Source organism: Chinchilla lanigera, unplaced genomic scaffold (assembly GCF_000276665.1).
Source record: "Chinchilla lanigera isolate Chin_1 unplaced genomic scaffold, ChiLan1.0 scaffold00004, whole genome shotgun sequence".
NCBI lineage: Eukaryota > Metazoa > Chordata > Mammalia > Rodentia > Chinchillidae > Chinchilla > Chinchilla lanigera.
The window spans coordinates 37,362,152-37,375,908 of NW_004955405.1; positions in this window are offsets into that span (position 1 = coordinate 37,362,152).

The following is a 13,757-nucleotide window of genomic DNA, read 5'->3' on the forward strand; positions in this document are numbered from 1 at the left end:
AGGGTTCCTATTTCTCTACAACCTTGTCAGCATTTGTTATTGGTTGATTTCTTAATGCTAGCCATTCTTACTGGGGTAAGGTGGAATCTCAGTGTTGTTTCAATTTGCATTTCTCGAATGACTAATGATGTTGAACATTTTCTCATATATTTATTTGCCATTTGTATCTCCTTGTCTGAAAAGTGTGTATTCATAAATGCAGGCATTAGTATAAATGACCTATCATAGAAAAAACTTTTAATAGTGTTTTGAAATCTACTAGTCTATAAATGTATTTGTTTTCCTGTAAAGTCAGTTGATGTAAATACTAAAATAATGGCATTGTATTTCTTCCATGTAAGTTTGTCGGTGTGTATGTGTGTGTGTGTGTGCGTGCGTGTGTATGTGTGTGCTTACACACTAGCCAAAACCTAGGAAGGGTCGGAAAGGGAGATAGCAGACATCTTTGCAATATTAGTGATTTCACAGAGAACAAGTTTAATGTTTCACCATTGAAATATCATATTTGCCAAAGATTTCTTATAGACTTTATAGTACAAAATGTTCTATTTCCTACTTGCTAGTACTTTCCTCATGAATTGTTAAATCTTAATGCTTTTACTGTATTATGTTGTTGAGATAATTGTCATTTTCTTCTTCAGTCTTTAGTAAATTAATAATTTTAAAAATGTTAAACCAACTATGTTCATGAGACAGAGCTTTAATTATGTTCAATTTGGCAATATTTGGTTCGGTACATTTTGTATTATCAAGTACGAGACTGATGTGTAATTTCCCCTGTATTGACTTTGTTTGGGTTTGCATTAAGGTTTTATTAAATTCATAAAATGAAGAGAGGGGCTGGCTTATTCTTTTTCTTTTCTCTATTATTAAGCTATTTGGCCTCAGTGTTTCTTTGTGATTAATTTAAAAATGATTGGTTTGCTGCCCTCAGAAGCTGTAGAAATACTTCCCTGCTTCATTTTTAGGAGTTTACATTATTCTATGGTTTGCCCATGTCACTTGACACAGATTTTTGTCAGAATGAGCTGACAATTCACTTGGGGACTGTTGAAAGCTTAGTAGCCAATGTGTCCTAAGTCTGCTTCCAAACAGAAGACTGAAACCTCTGCTCTTGGTACTTCCTTGTCTTTGTGATGCTGTCGATCGTACCCGGGTTTGTTTCCTAGGATCTAAAACCTGCTTTGGAGATGCCTGTTGAACCTACAGATGTGCTCCTTAATGCTACCCCTTTTCTCTGAGCTGCTGTGCTGGGAGTGTAATAAATACTAATAATTATGTACTTTGTTTTAAGTTTCCACTGGATGAATCGGTTTGGCTGGTCTTCACTCAAAATTGGGACCAGATCCAAGCCATTTTGACGGTTTAGAGAAGTTAGTTAATGTTTTCCTTTATTTTGCTTAAATTGTCATAGCCTCTGAACATTATGAGGGCTTCCCATAACCGTTTAATTACGGAGATAGTTTCCAATTTTTTAAATGATAACTGGTTTTCACCATTGGTTACTCTGATGTGCAGTGAAGCATGGATTTCTTTTTCATTGATGCTGAAAATGCAATGTCCCCAAGTGGTAGAAGGAGACTTTGAAGGAGAAAAACTATTGCCAGATGGGCCTGGGTGGTACAGAAATCCGTGGGAAGTCACAAGGTTCGTGTCAAATGTGATCATTCTTTCCTGAAGAACTACTGCACACCAGCCGTACACAGTGCCATAGACTTGTAAAGCACTTTATTAAACTTTTTCTTCCAGTTAACATATCCTTGCTATATATTGCTAATAAATTTGCTGTAAATCAAAGCCAGTTGCTGAATGCTGAATTGCTCAATGGCTAAATTTAGGAGTGTAAAAACCAAGACTGTTCACCTCCGTTACCCAAAACCGAAAGAAAACGTCCAAGTTCTTTCTCAAGTTTCAATAGTGAACAACCCATGTTCTTTCACCTAGATTCTACCCTTAACGTTTTATCTTCCTTCTTCCATTGCTACCAGGTACGGCGGCGCACACCTCTGTTCCTTCTCTCTTGCCATCCATCGTCTTATTTTTAAATTGATTTCAAAGTATTTTGCATCTATCAGTGTACTTTCCATGAAATGTGTTAGCATATGTATCATTAACTGGGATTGAATATTTGTTTATAGTTTTTTCTAGTGAGGTAAATTTTACAGAAAAGGAAGCACCTACACAAATGTGTGCAGCTGTGTAACCTGAACTTCTTTACAAAATACAGGACATTGCCATTACTTGCAAACTTGTCTTACCTTTCATAGTTTTTCTGTAACAGAATCCCCTGCTGCCCCTCACTCTAAACCTCTACTCTGAGGCAAAAACTGTTCTAATTTTCTCACTGCAAACTCTGTGTCCTATGAAAGCTTTACTTACCACTAATGCATGAAGATAGTTTCCTATTTTCTTTAAAAACTTCATGGTTTTAGGTTTTTACCTCTCAGTCTATGGTCCACTTCATATTAATTTTTGTGTATGCATAGGGCAAGGGCCAAATTCCTTTTCTTTTCAGTAGAGATTCAGCTGTTGCTACATGTTTGCTGAGAAGATTTTTCCTTCTATGTCATTGTCAAAAATTAAATGACAAAATTAAAGGTCATTCTTGAGGCTGTGTAATTAATACTCGACCACCTTGTCTTGACATACTTGCAAATCGCTAAGCATAGATTTCCAAGTGTTTTGAAGTAGTTTTGTGACATATCAACTTGTCTGGTTTTATATAATATTGAAGTCAGGAGTATAAATGGCTTAACTTGGTGCATTTTCAAGTTGGGAACCCTGGTTCTCAACAAGTTCATCTTTGGGGTCATAGATTGTATTTTGAGATCCTGTTGGAATTAAAATAGACATCAGTAACAAAAATAATAGAAAGTGTATAAACGTTTAGAAATTAAGCAGAATATTTCTGAATGTGTGGTTCAAGAAAATAATCATAACAGAAATCAGAAAATGTTCTTAGATGAAGGCAACGAATCTGAGAAAATATTTTGAACTTCAGATAATGAATTGATGGCACAACTGTGGGGTTCAGCTAATGTACTTAAAAGGAAATTTATAGCTCTATGAAGCATATTTTAGAAAATAGAAAAGGTTGGAAAAATCTTACATTTTAAGGAATTAGAAAAGGCACAGCAGAATAAACTCAACGAAAATGGAAGGAAGAAATTACTAAATGTAAGAGCAGGAATTAATAAACTAGAAATCAATCATACATAGAAAATCTTTGCAAAGCCAAGAGGTAAATTAGTGACTCATTGCAGGACTGATAAATCAAGCAAACAATACTGGGAAGGAAAATGGGGACATTGCCACAAACTGGAAAAGACAATAAGAGATAGAAAATGAAAATTATGAACAACCTTTTGCAAGTAAATTTGAGAATTTAGGTGAAATGAGCCAAGAATTGGCAACCTTTTTCTGTAAAGAGCCAGATAGTAAATATTTTGAGCTTTCTCTGCCACAAAATCACATCTCAACTCTCCCACTGCAGCACAAAAGCAGCCACGCACAAGAATGAGTGAGCCTAGTTGTGTCCCAAGAAAACTTAGATACAAACAGCTCGAAGGTGAGAGTTTGCTGACCCCAACATACATAGATGCTGTAGAAACAAGACAACAAGCGAGTGGCAGAGGAAAAGAAATTGTGTGTCTATTAAAGAAATTGAATCTATAAGAACATTTGTCACACACACGCACACACACACACATGGGCGTGCAAAACTCTAGGCCCAAATGGCTTCACTGATGAATTCTAACAATAACACTAAACCTCTATTAGAAATTAGAGGAGGAAATACTTTTGGTTACGTGGGGGAGGAGGATTGGAGAGCTAGTGATCGAAGGAGCTATTGTAAAACATGGCAAGCTCAAGAGATCTATTGTACAATATGGTGACCATAATTCATAACAAGTATTGTCTACTTGAAAATTTCTAAGAAAGCAGATTTGGAGTGTAGTGTGATAGCTTCATAATGTATCAGCTGCCTGGATGGAATTCTGTGTCCCAGAATTTCGGTTTCTTTGTGTGTTAGCTGGCGTGAGCCACAAGAGACTTTGCTCTGTAGCTGATGGAACTACAGCAGAGCCACTTAGAGTCCACACATGATGTCGCTTGTCCTCCGGCTCCTCTTGTTGCTGGGGCAGCAGGCAGGCCTGCAACTACTCTGATTTCCCCTGGAGCCACTTTGAGTTCCTCTGACAAAAATGCCCAACGTGCGTGCCTTAAAGAAAGGGAGGTTTGTTTTGTCCCAGCGTTACAGTCCATGGTCAGCAGCTCACAGGCAGGAAGAGCGTGGCAGAGGGGCATAGTGGAGCCAAGCTACTCACGTCCTGGAGGTCAGCAAGCGGAGAGATCGGGGCAGAGCCAGCGGGGAGATCCACTGTTCCGGTCATGCCCGCCTCCGCCAGCCACTCCCCACTCCTAGCAGCAAGTCGGCTGTGATCCCCTAGGGGGACCCGTCCTCCTGCGTGTGGCACCCCCACGACCTGATCACCTTCCAAACACGTGGGATTGGGGACACTTAAAATCCAAACCATAACAAGATCTGAGTTTTACTCTGCGCTCATGGGTTTTCAACTCCTGCTGGAGGATCCTGGTCTATCCTATTCTTTCCTATTTTATTTACCCCACCTGTTCTTCCCAAGTGCTGTCCTGTGGAGCCCTCCATGAGTCTTACCGGAGCCACTCCACGGGCTTCTATATTTGCATGATCTCGAGCCCGTGTAAACAGCTGTGTATGTGCTTTGGTAAATGTGCGTATATATGTGTGTGTGGGTCTGCATCTGACTGAATCCTACCTGATATATTTCCCTGCTCTTTTTCTGAGTCTAGCATAAACTTAGTACCAAAACCTGAAATGAATTATTACAAGAAGGAAAAACTACAGACCAATCCAGTACTAAGGGAAAGATCGCATTTCATGACCAAGTGAGATTTATGTCAGGAGTACAAAAGTTTAACTTTCAAAAAAGTCAGTGGAATTTATCACTTGAAATGAATAAGGGAGAAAAAAATGGCTATTTCAGTAGATACGGAAAAGCACAATGATCAGCTCTCCCAGGTTCTGTTGGGTTTGTATGATAAGTGAGAATTTATCTCTGGTTTTGCCATCTTCTGGTCATTGGTGACCTTGAGGCGGTGTGAGTGACACTGGTAGGGACTGAATCCTAATAGAGGATTTAAGACGGGACAAGAAGAAGTGGAGATAGTGAATATAACCAATATCCCAACAGTTTATGCTGAGGAATGCAGAAAAAATAAGCTGTGGACAGAAGAGGTATGGTATCTAGGGAAGATTTCTGTTCAAGGATGGAAGATCTTAGAGCATGACAGTAAAAGCGTTGGCAGTAATGAAGGGGTGGGATACATGTAGGTTTTACATGCTAGTGACGGTGGACTGAACAGGATACCGTTCTTGCCCCCCAGTTCCAAGCTGTGTGTAGCGGTAAGAAGATAGTGAGGTGGAGGGTGCTGGAAGCGTGTTACCAGAAGGCACAATACATAGATCGGAGAGGAAGAGAGGACACAGGGCTCTTTAGAGATGAACGTGTCAGGAAGAGCGGTGGCTGCGGGGGCTGAGCCCCGGATGCAGAGCAAGAGCATCTGCGCAGTGAGAGCGGTTGGCTGGCCGAGGTCCTGGCTCTCCTGAGAGGGGCGTGTGTGAGTGTGCTGTGTTATGGAGCAGGCAGAGAGAGGTAGCTCCCGGTGGGCATGCAGGCCACTCAAATCCGCGATGGAATTAGGAGGTTTTGTTTCTGAAGAGCTTGAATCCGGTTGAGAAGGTGACTCTAGTTTTTTCAGGGAAGAGCTACCGTGAGTGTGTTTTTAGTTTGGAGGTTCGGGGAGAGTTGAGAGGGTTTCAGGGTACCACTCAGACGGTAAGAAGTGCTGAGGGAAGTGCGTGGGTAAGGGGCCCCGCTGAGTTTAGGGGAGGTGGCAGAGCTTGGTCATTTGGCTCCACGAGTGGGGGCAGGGCAGGTGTCCTCTCATGACGCTCAGTGCAGTGGTCTGTGGGATGGTGGTCAAGGGGGTGGGACAGCTGGGGACGCTCCTCTACCGTTAGCCCAGGGCAGGGGACACCAGTTGGGCAGGAACATCCACATGTTCAAGCTTAGGGCGATGGTTACAGCGGCCGAACACGGATGAATTGGTTTACTTATGTTGCAACGTGTATTGAATAGTGAGCCTGCCTTGCACATAGTTTTCTCTTTTTAGTAAATTATCTGTGGATCTGAATTCTTCTCTAGGAATGCGTCTCTTGGTTGCTTTCCTGAGTCTCATTACCGGGTGGTGGTACACTGCTCTTAATATCATGTAAACAGAATTCATACAATTATTTTAAAAGCCAAGTGGAAGCCAGCTCTAGTTCTTGTGAGTTGTATGCCCTTCGCCTTCGGAGTTTTCCACTAAGAATTTTGAGGATTGCCTTAACACCTTGTTGGCACAAAGAAGTGAGATTAAGAGTCGCAGGAATCTGCTTGAGTTTATTTTTGTGTCTATATTTTGCAGTTGCCTTATAAAGATAATTCTTGGGTTTTGTTTTGATTCTTAGCATTTTTGGAGTCATCTGATAGCATGCCTCCAAAATAACTATGTGATGACAGCTTTCAACACTGGGTTACCAACAAGGATTGTTATATGTATATTAATTCATAATTGCAGGTTTCTTCACTGTTATTTATGGTAAATCCTTCACCGAGTCTTTATTATTGCGCACACTAGGAGTCGTATGTTTGTACTGACTTTAGCCCTCAGACATTCCTACTTATTACACTGAGAACTCCAGATGCCCCAAACATTTCCAAATGCCGTGGTTTCTACCCTGTACAATGCAGTGTGATTCATTTGTTCTGTTTTCCTCTGTTGGTGACAGAGGTGGATCAGATAAAAGCACCTAATACTGGTTTTCTTGCTAGTGTTCCTGTCCCCCGTACAAAGCGTGCTCTTTGCAGCCGTCAGAACCTTGCTCCCACTTCTGCTCTTAAATTGCCCTCGTCTTCTCTGTCCGCCCACCTAAATCTGAAATCTCTTCAATACCCTTCTCCTTGTGGTGCTCCCTGAGTACATTACAGTCACATCCTCCGTTCTGAATTCCTGCATTTGTAGCACATTACCCTCCTGTTGAAAAATAATTGTATCTGATCCCTACCTCTATGTGCAGAATCTTACCTTTTCATCCTCAGTATCCACGCCAGGGAGCTGTGCAACACCTGTCCGGTCTGTGACTCTATCCTCAGATGAGACCTGCTTTAACTGATGTGACGTGTCTGATCCACAGGCTGCAAGTGGCCTTGCACCTTGGCAAGTCCTTCCTAAGCCTCTCCCATCCCCAGCAGAACGTTCCACTGTGGGCTGCTGGAGAGAGCCCCGTGGAGGAGAGCATGGCGGAGGCCACCCGTGACCAGCAGGTGTGCGCTCAGTCACCAGACCCCGCAGCAAGTTCACTGTGGGTCAGCAGAGCGGCCCCCGAGCAGAAGCCATGCACAATGGCTGCGCACACCTTCTGAAGGTCTGCGTGCGTTTGTTCCAGGAGGGGAGGGTTGTAGCCCACTCTTCTCGTGGAGGCATTATTGGAACGATCATTGACTCAGATGTCCTAGATGGCGTGACCTGTGCTGCTCTCCCTCCCCGCTTCATCCCCCTCTAACCACGTTGGCCTTCTTCCTGATCCTCTGATAAGCCAAGGTCATTCTGGCCACAGACTTCACCCTCCCTTCGGCTGTTGCCTCCGTCCGGGAAGCATCTTTCCCTTACTAGCTGGGCTCTTACTGCTCGTTGTCTTGCTCAGCCGGAGCACCGTGCTTCCCCGACCATACATGCTGCAGGGTGCCCCTGCCCGGCCCTCCCCGCTCCTGTTTCATTCTTCATTGTTTCCCCTGTGCTGCTCTTTCAAACTATCTAATTCATTTCCGTGCTCGTTGTCCATTCCTCTGACGTCCACGAGGGCAGGGACTCTGTGTACCCTTCTGTCCCTGGACCAGGAACAGAGTCAGACCTATAATATCATTAACTTTCCATAAATGTGTGATAACGTTTGTATAATTTTTTGTTAACCAAAACAAGAAAGGGTACGAGGTATTATAGATCTGGATCATGATAAAATATTTATTAATTTCTTAGGTTTGGTGTAACAAATCACGGCAAACTTGGTGTCTCTAGACAACAGAAATTTATCTCTTATAGTTCTGGAAGCCAAGGGGTGGACAGGGCTGGGCCTGCTTCCGCTAGATGCTCTTGGGAGGGTCTTCCTTTTGCTCTGCTGGCCTTGGGTGACCGTGGTCACCCACTCATCTGCGCCTGCATCTCTCTGCCCTGTTCTTCGTGGTCTTTTTTGTGTGGGAATTCCATTGTCCCCAATGTTCCTCCGTCTCTTTCATGGAATGGCATAGACAGTCTGCTAGGATAACCCAGGATTATCTCCGTCCTTCAAGACTTTAAGCTTTGTCCCATTTGCAAAGACCCCTCTTCCAGAAAAGGTCACATGCAGAGGTTTCAGGCATTTGATGTGAATTCTTTGGGGAGGAGATAATTTGGAGCCGACCACAAGGATAAATGGACCTGATCGAGTCTAGCAAAGGAGAGGCAAAGCAGCTTCCTTTAAGAGCACATGTCAAGGAGCCAGAGCACTTGGGTTTGAATCTCAGCCTTGTCACTTCTATGGCTGCGGCCATGCCGCCGAGCCTGTCTGTGTTTATTTCCCCTCCCGCAGAGCACAGGTCATAGGAATACTGATTTCATAGGTTGTTGTGAGACTGATGTTTGAAGACGCAGAATAGTTCCTGTGATACAATAAGTGGCCAACTGGGCTGGGGATATAGCTCAGCGGCTCAAGTGCCTGCATGCCAAGTGCAAGGTCCTGAGTTCAATCCCTGGTACCAAAAAAAAAAAAAGAAGTGGCCAATAAATGTCAGGGTCCTTGCCCACTCCATGCTGTAGCCCACTTAGTTTTCACCACAGACCTAGGAGACGGAGCATGACTCACTTGCCGAAGGTCCCACATCTGGGTGTGGTGGGAGGCGGGCTTCAACCAGAGATTCTGCGTTAAGAGTCTCTGCTCTTGACCACTTTGACATGGCCTCTGAAAGCTGCTGCTGCTGTTTCCAAATAATTGCTGGGAGATTTCTGTTGGCAATGAACATTTCCAGGAAAACTAGCGGTTTCTGGGTGACATCACAAATTCTCTGTGAATCACAGAGCAAACATGAACCTCTTCAGCACTATGTTAAGCTGACCTCCTGTAATGTCGTGGTTTCTTAGGCTCAGTATCCTTTGTGAAGCGTGAATGACTGGGACAGATTGCTGAGACATGTGCTCCTTTAGAGATTTACATTCGTGGAACCAGTCAGCGCACCGCTTTCTGGCTTTTATTTTGCACAGTGCAGAGTATACTTGCCGTATGCGGGTTGGGAGCTGCTCCTGATCTACTGCTTATGACGGTTGCAGGTGTCTATGAGCTCAGCTCTGAACAAGTTGAACTTACCGTATGATTACATATGCAAATGAAGAAATGCATTTTGCAAGCTTGCAGAGACCCTGCTTAGGTGATTGGAATGTGACATTAAACTAGAAGGTGACCGAGGGCAGGGGAGTGTTCTCTGTTCCCTTCTCCACTCATCTCCGCCATGTCACCCAGCCTCAAGGGCCACCTTTTAAATTTAGCATCCAGAGAAGACCTTGAAAGCACAGTCCTGTCCCTTCACCTGTCCGTGGAAAACCTCTGAAGCCTTCCGTTGCTCCTAGGCTTGCATTCATGGGCCTCACCGTGTTCCCCAAGCCTGTCTCAGCCTCGGGCCTCCTCTGATCTCTACTCTCCGGCACTCGCTTACCCTGCTCCTGGCGCGTGGCCCATTTGCGGTTCCTTAAACTTGCTGGTCTCTTGCCTAGAACTAACTTTCCTCAGATAATCTGGCTGGCTTTCCTCTTTCCCCCGAGTCTTATCTCAAATAATCATTTTTTTCAGCGAGATCTTTCCTGGCTACCGCTTTCCCTCACTTCCTAGATTTACGTTTCTTCCCAGAATTTAGTACCACTTGACGTGCTGTCTATTTATTTATATCTTTGCTTATCCATTGTCTCTATCCTCAAAAATATAAGCTTCGTGAGGAGAGGGATTTTACCAGTTTGTTTATTGCTGTGTTTGTAATGCTTTAGTGTTTGGTACAGAATAAACACTCAATAAATGTGGATGGAATAATTGAATGAATATTCTGCATTTGATGTTCCAGTTAGCCATATGTGGTAGGCTGTGGTCTGCCCCTTAACAGTATATAGAGATACAATTTCTATGGCCCCACTTTTTTATACATGTTTGATTTTATCCTAACTTAATATTATGTACTTATTCTGTTAGTTCTGTGTATAGTTAGTGGTAGCTAAACTCTCTTCTAACTTTTCTGTAAATCAATTTAGAAAAGTGGAATTCCCATGCAAATAGTGTATTGACCATCCCTCCCAGATTCCGTTTGATTGTGTGTGTTTTTGGGGTAATGGTAGAGGGAGTAAAATGACACTTCAATGGCAAAACATATGGTTGGTCTCCCTGATCTCTGCTTGAAACTCCAAGAAATTCTTCAGTATGTTTAGTGGAAGCTAACAGAGTCTGCATGGAAAGACGGAGAGGTAATGCAGTGCTGTAGCTCTCGCTGCATTTCAAGTGTTCCGTCACCACGTGTGGTTAGTGGCCCCCAGAGTGGGACATGCTTGTCGTTGCAGAAGGTTCTATCCAAACAAGGCAGACTGAGCCAGATGCAGCTGTTTTATGTTCTGTCTCTCCATTAGGGAAATGAAAGAAATTGTGTTTTGCAATTGTCTTAGACCTTCAGTCATTTAACGAATGTCATCGTGCATCTAATAATATATGGCAGGCATTAGACGAGGCACTAGGAAGTCAGGGGTGGACAAGAGAGCCTCAGGCCATCCTGTAAGGAGCATCTGTTCAGGGGAAAGCAGTCATTGAGCAGATAACTATACAGATAACTAAAACCTCTAAAGTGTCAGGGGTCTTGTAGCTGCTTCCATGACTCTTGATTACTTGACTAATGGGCACCATCCCACCTGCTTCTTAGATGCTGACAAATTATAGGCATGGAAAGCTGCATAGTAATTTTTAAAAAAATTTTTAAAATTAAAAAAATTTTTTTATTTTAAGAAATAAAAGAAAGAAAACATATTAACAAACAGACATCCATTTACAAAATAGCATCAGAACAATACAAACAAGAGTTACAGACAAAGTTATAGGAAATTAACAGTTGTTGTTGTATTACATATTGATATCTTCAAAGTGGTTTCTCAAGAAAACAAATAGAGATATACAAGATTGATCAAACAAGTAATCATTAACTGTTCCTTTCTGTAGAGCAACAGAAGACAGTAGTGCAGAGTGCACAGAGAGCCTCTGGTGGGGAGCGCCGGTCTTCGGACCGGTGGCTCACTCCCGGCCTCGTAGGCCCCCGGAAGGAGGGCTTCCGGTGCACAGGGAGCCACGGGCGGGGAGTGCCGGTCTTCCCGCTGGCTAGCTTCCTGCCTCGTAGGCTCCCAGAGGGAGGGCCCCCAGCACATGGGGAGCCATGCGGGGGCGAGTGCTGTTGCATGCCGGCCCTTAGGCCGGCCGCTGCCACTCAATTGAGATCTATCATTACAGAGAGAAACAGTGACACAATTGGCCCACCATGCACCGACTGCAGTTGCCCACCCACGGATGTGTGTGAATCATTCAAACTTTGAACAACCCCTGGGAATACATGCCATACAACGGGCCACTCTAGCTCCTGCCACTGAGAACCAGAAAGGTCCAGAGCCAGCGGAGGAGCAGCTGCTGAACAAGGACTCAGAGAACATGAGAATGCAGACTAAGCCCACGGAGTCAGAGGTCCAGTGGACTGGGGTCACAAGAGCTGCTCGGAAGCTGTAAACCAGGAGGACCTTGCACAATACCTGCAGAGACTCCCTGGAAGCCATTCTTGCCCTGACAGTACAGGCTGTGGTGGAGCTCCAGAGGAGTCTGCAGCAGGATTCCTGCTGCCTGTGCTGACAGTTGGGGAGAGGACACTAACTGGTTGTGGGGTCCCAATGCGATGGGAGGCTGGAGAGAAAACACTACAAAAAATGGCTTTCGCCCCAGAGGACTCACTTGATTTTTGACAACCCTTAGGCTGTAACTACTTGTTATATCCTTCTTGTGTATCTCTGTCTTCCTGAGAAACCACTTTGAAGATACCACCATGTATTAAAGCAGCCACTGATATTTTCCTACTAATCTATCCATAACTCTCTAATGTTTGTATTGTTCCTATCCTATTTCATAAATGGATCCATGTTTATTATTATGTGTTTCCTACAACAACCATTGAGAATTATTGAATGATTATTCAGTAGGTCACTCATGTATAATTCTATTTATATTCTTTAGAAGCCACTTTGAAGATACCGAAGTATAGTACAACTATTGATAATCTCCTACCTCTTTTGTCTGTAACTTACTATCGTCTATTTGTTTTCCTGAGAAACTATCTTATAGATAACAATATGTAAAACAATAACCATTGATAATTTTCTACCACTTTGTCTGTAATTTGGTAAGCCCCTCCTATTATTATGTTATCCTTCTTTTACTCTTTAAAATAAAAAAAGATATATAAAAAAACCAAAGATGATATAAAATTAAAAAAAAAAAAGACAGTAGTACAACCATGTTAGCTATCCTGTACCAACATACTTACATACTTTCCCCTTCTTTCCCTTCTGTTTTCTCACACCCCAGTTGCCCTTTACTTTTGAGCATTTCCTTTCATTTCACAATATCTATCATACCTCCTAGTTTTTATTCACTCTTTCAGGTCTTACACTAGTGAGACAATATGATTCTTACACATGCAGGTCTGATTTATTTCACTTATGAGTATGGTCTCTAGTTGTGACCATTTACCTATAAAAGCCTTGTTTCTCTCTCTTTATAGCTGAGTAATATTCCATTATATAAAAGTACCACAATTTTTTATCCAATCCTCAGTGGATGGACATCTGGGTTGCTTCCACAATTTAGCAATTACAAATTGTGCTGCTATGAACATAGGTGCACATATATCACTGTGATATGACGTTTTCAGATCTTCTGGGAAAATATCCAGAAGGGGAATAGCTGGGTTGAACGGGACCTCTAGACCTAGTTTTCAGAGGAATCCCCAAACTGATTTCCACAGTGGTTTCAACAGTCTGCATTCCCATCAGCAGTGGAGAAGAATTCCTATTTCTCCACAGCCTCACCAGCATTTGTTACTGCTCAAGTTCTTAATGCTAGCCATTCTTACTGGGGTGAGATGAAATCTCAGTGTTGTTTTAATTTGCATTTCTTGAATGACTAATGATGTTGAACACTTTCTCATGTACTTATTTGCTATTTGTATTTCTTTATCTGAGAAGTGTGTATTCATCTCAGGTGCCCATTTTTGGATTGGGTCTTTGAATTGGGGCGGGGGCTGATGTTTTTTAATTCTTTATGTGTTCTAGATGGAAGACCTCTGTCCGAGGGACAGTCAGTTAAACTTTTTTCCCCATTTGTGGGTTTTCTTTTTACTCTGCTGGTGATTTCTTTAGATGTGCAGAAACTTCTCAGGAGGATGAGATCCCAGTTGTTGATTCTTTGAAGTATTTCACATGCAGTTTGCTTTTTGTTCATGAACTCTCTGCCTACCCCTATGTCTTCAAGGTTTTTACCTACTTTCTCTTCCAATAGATTTAGTGTTTCTGGTTTAATA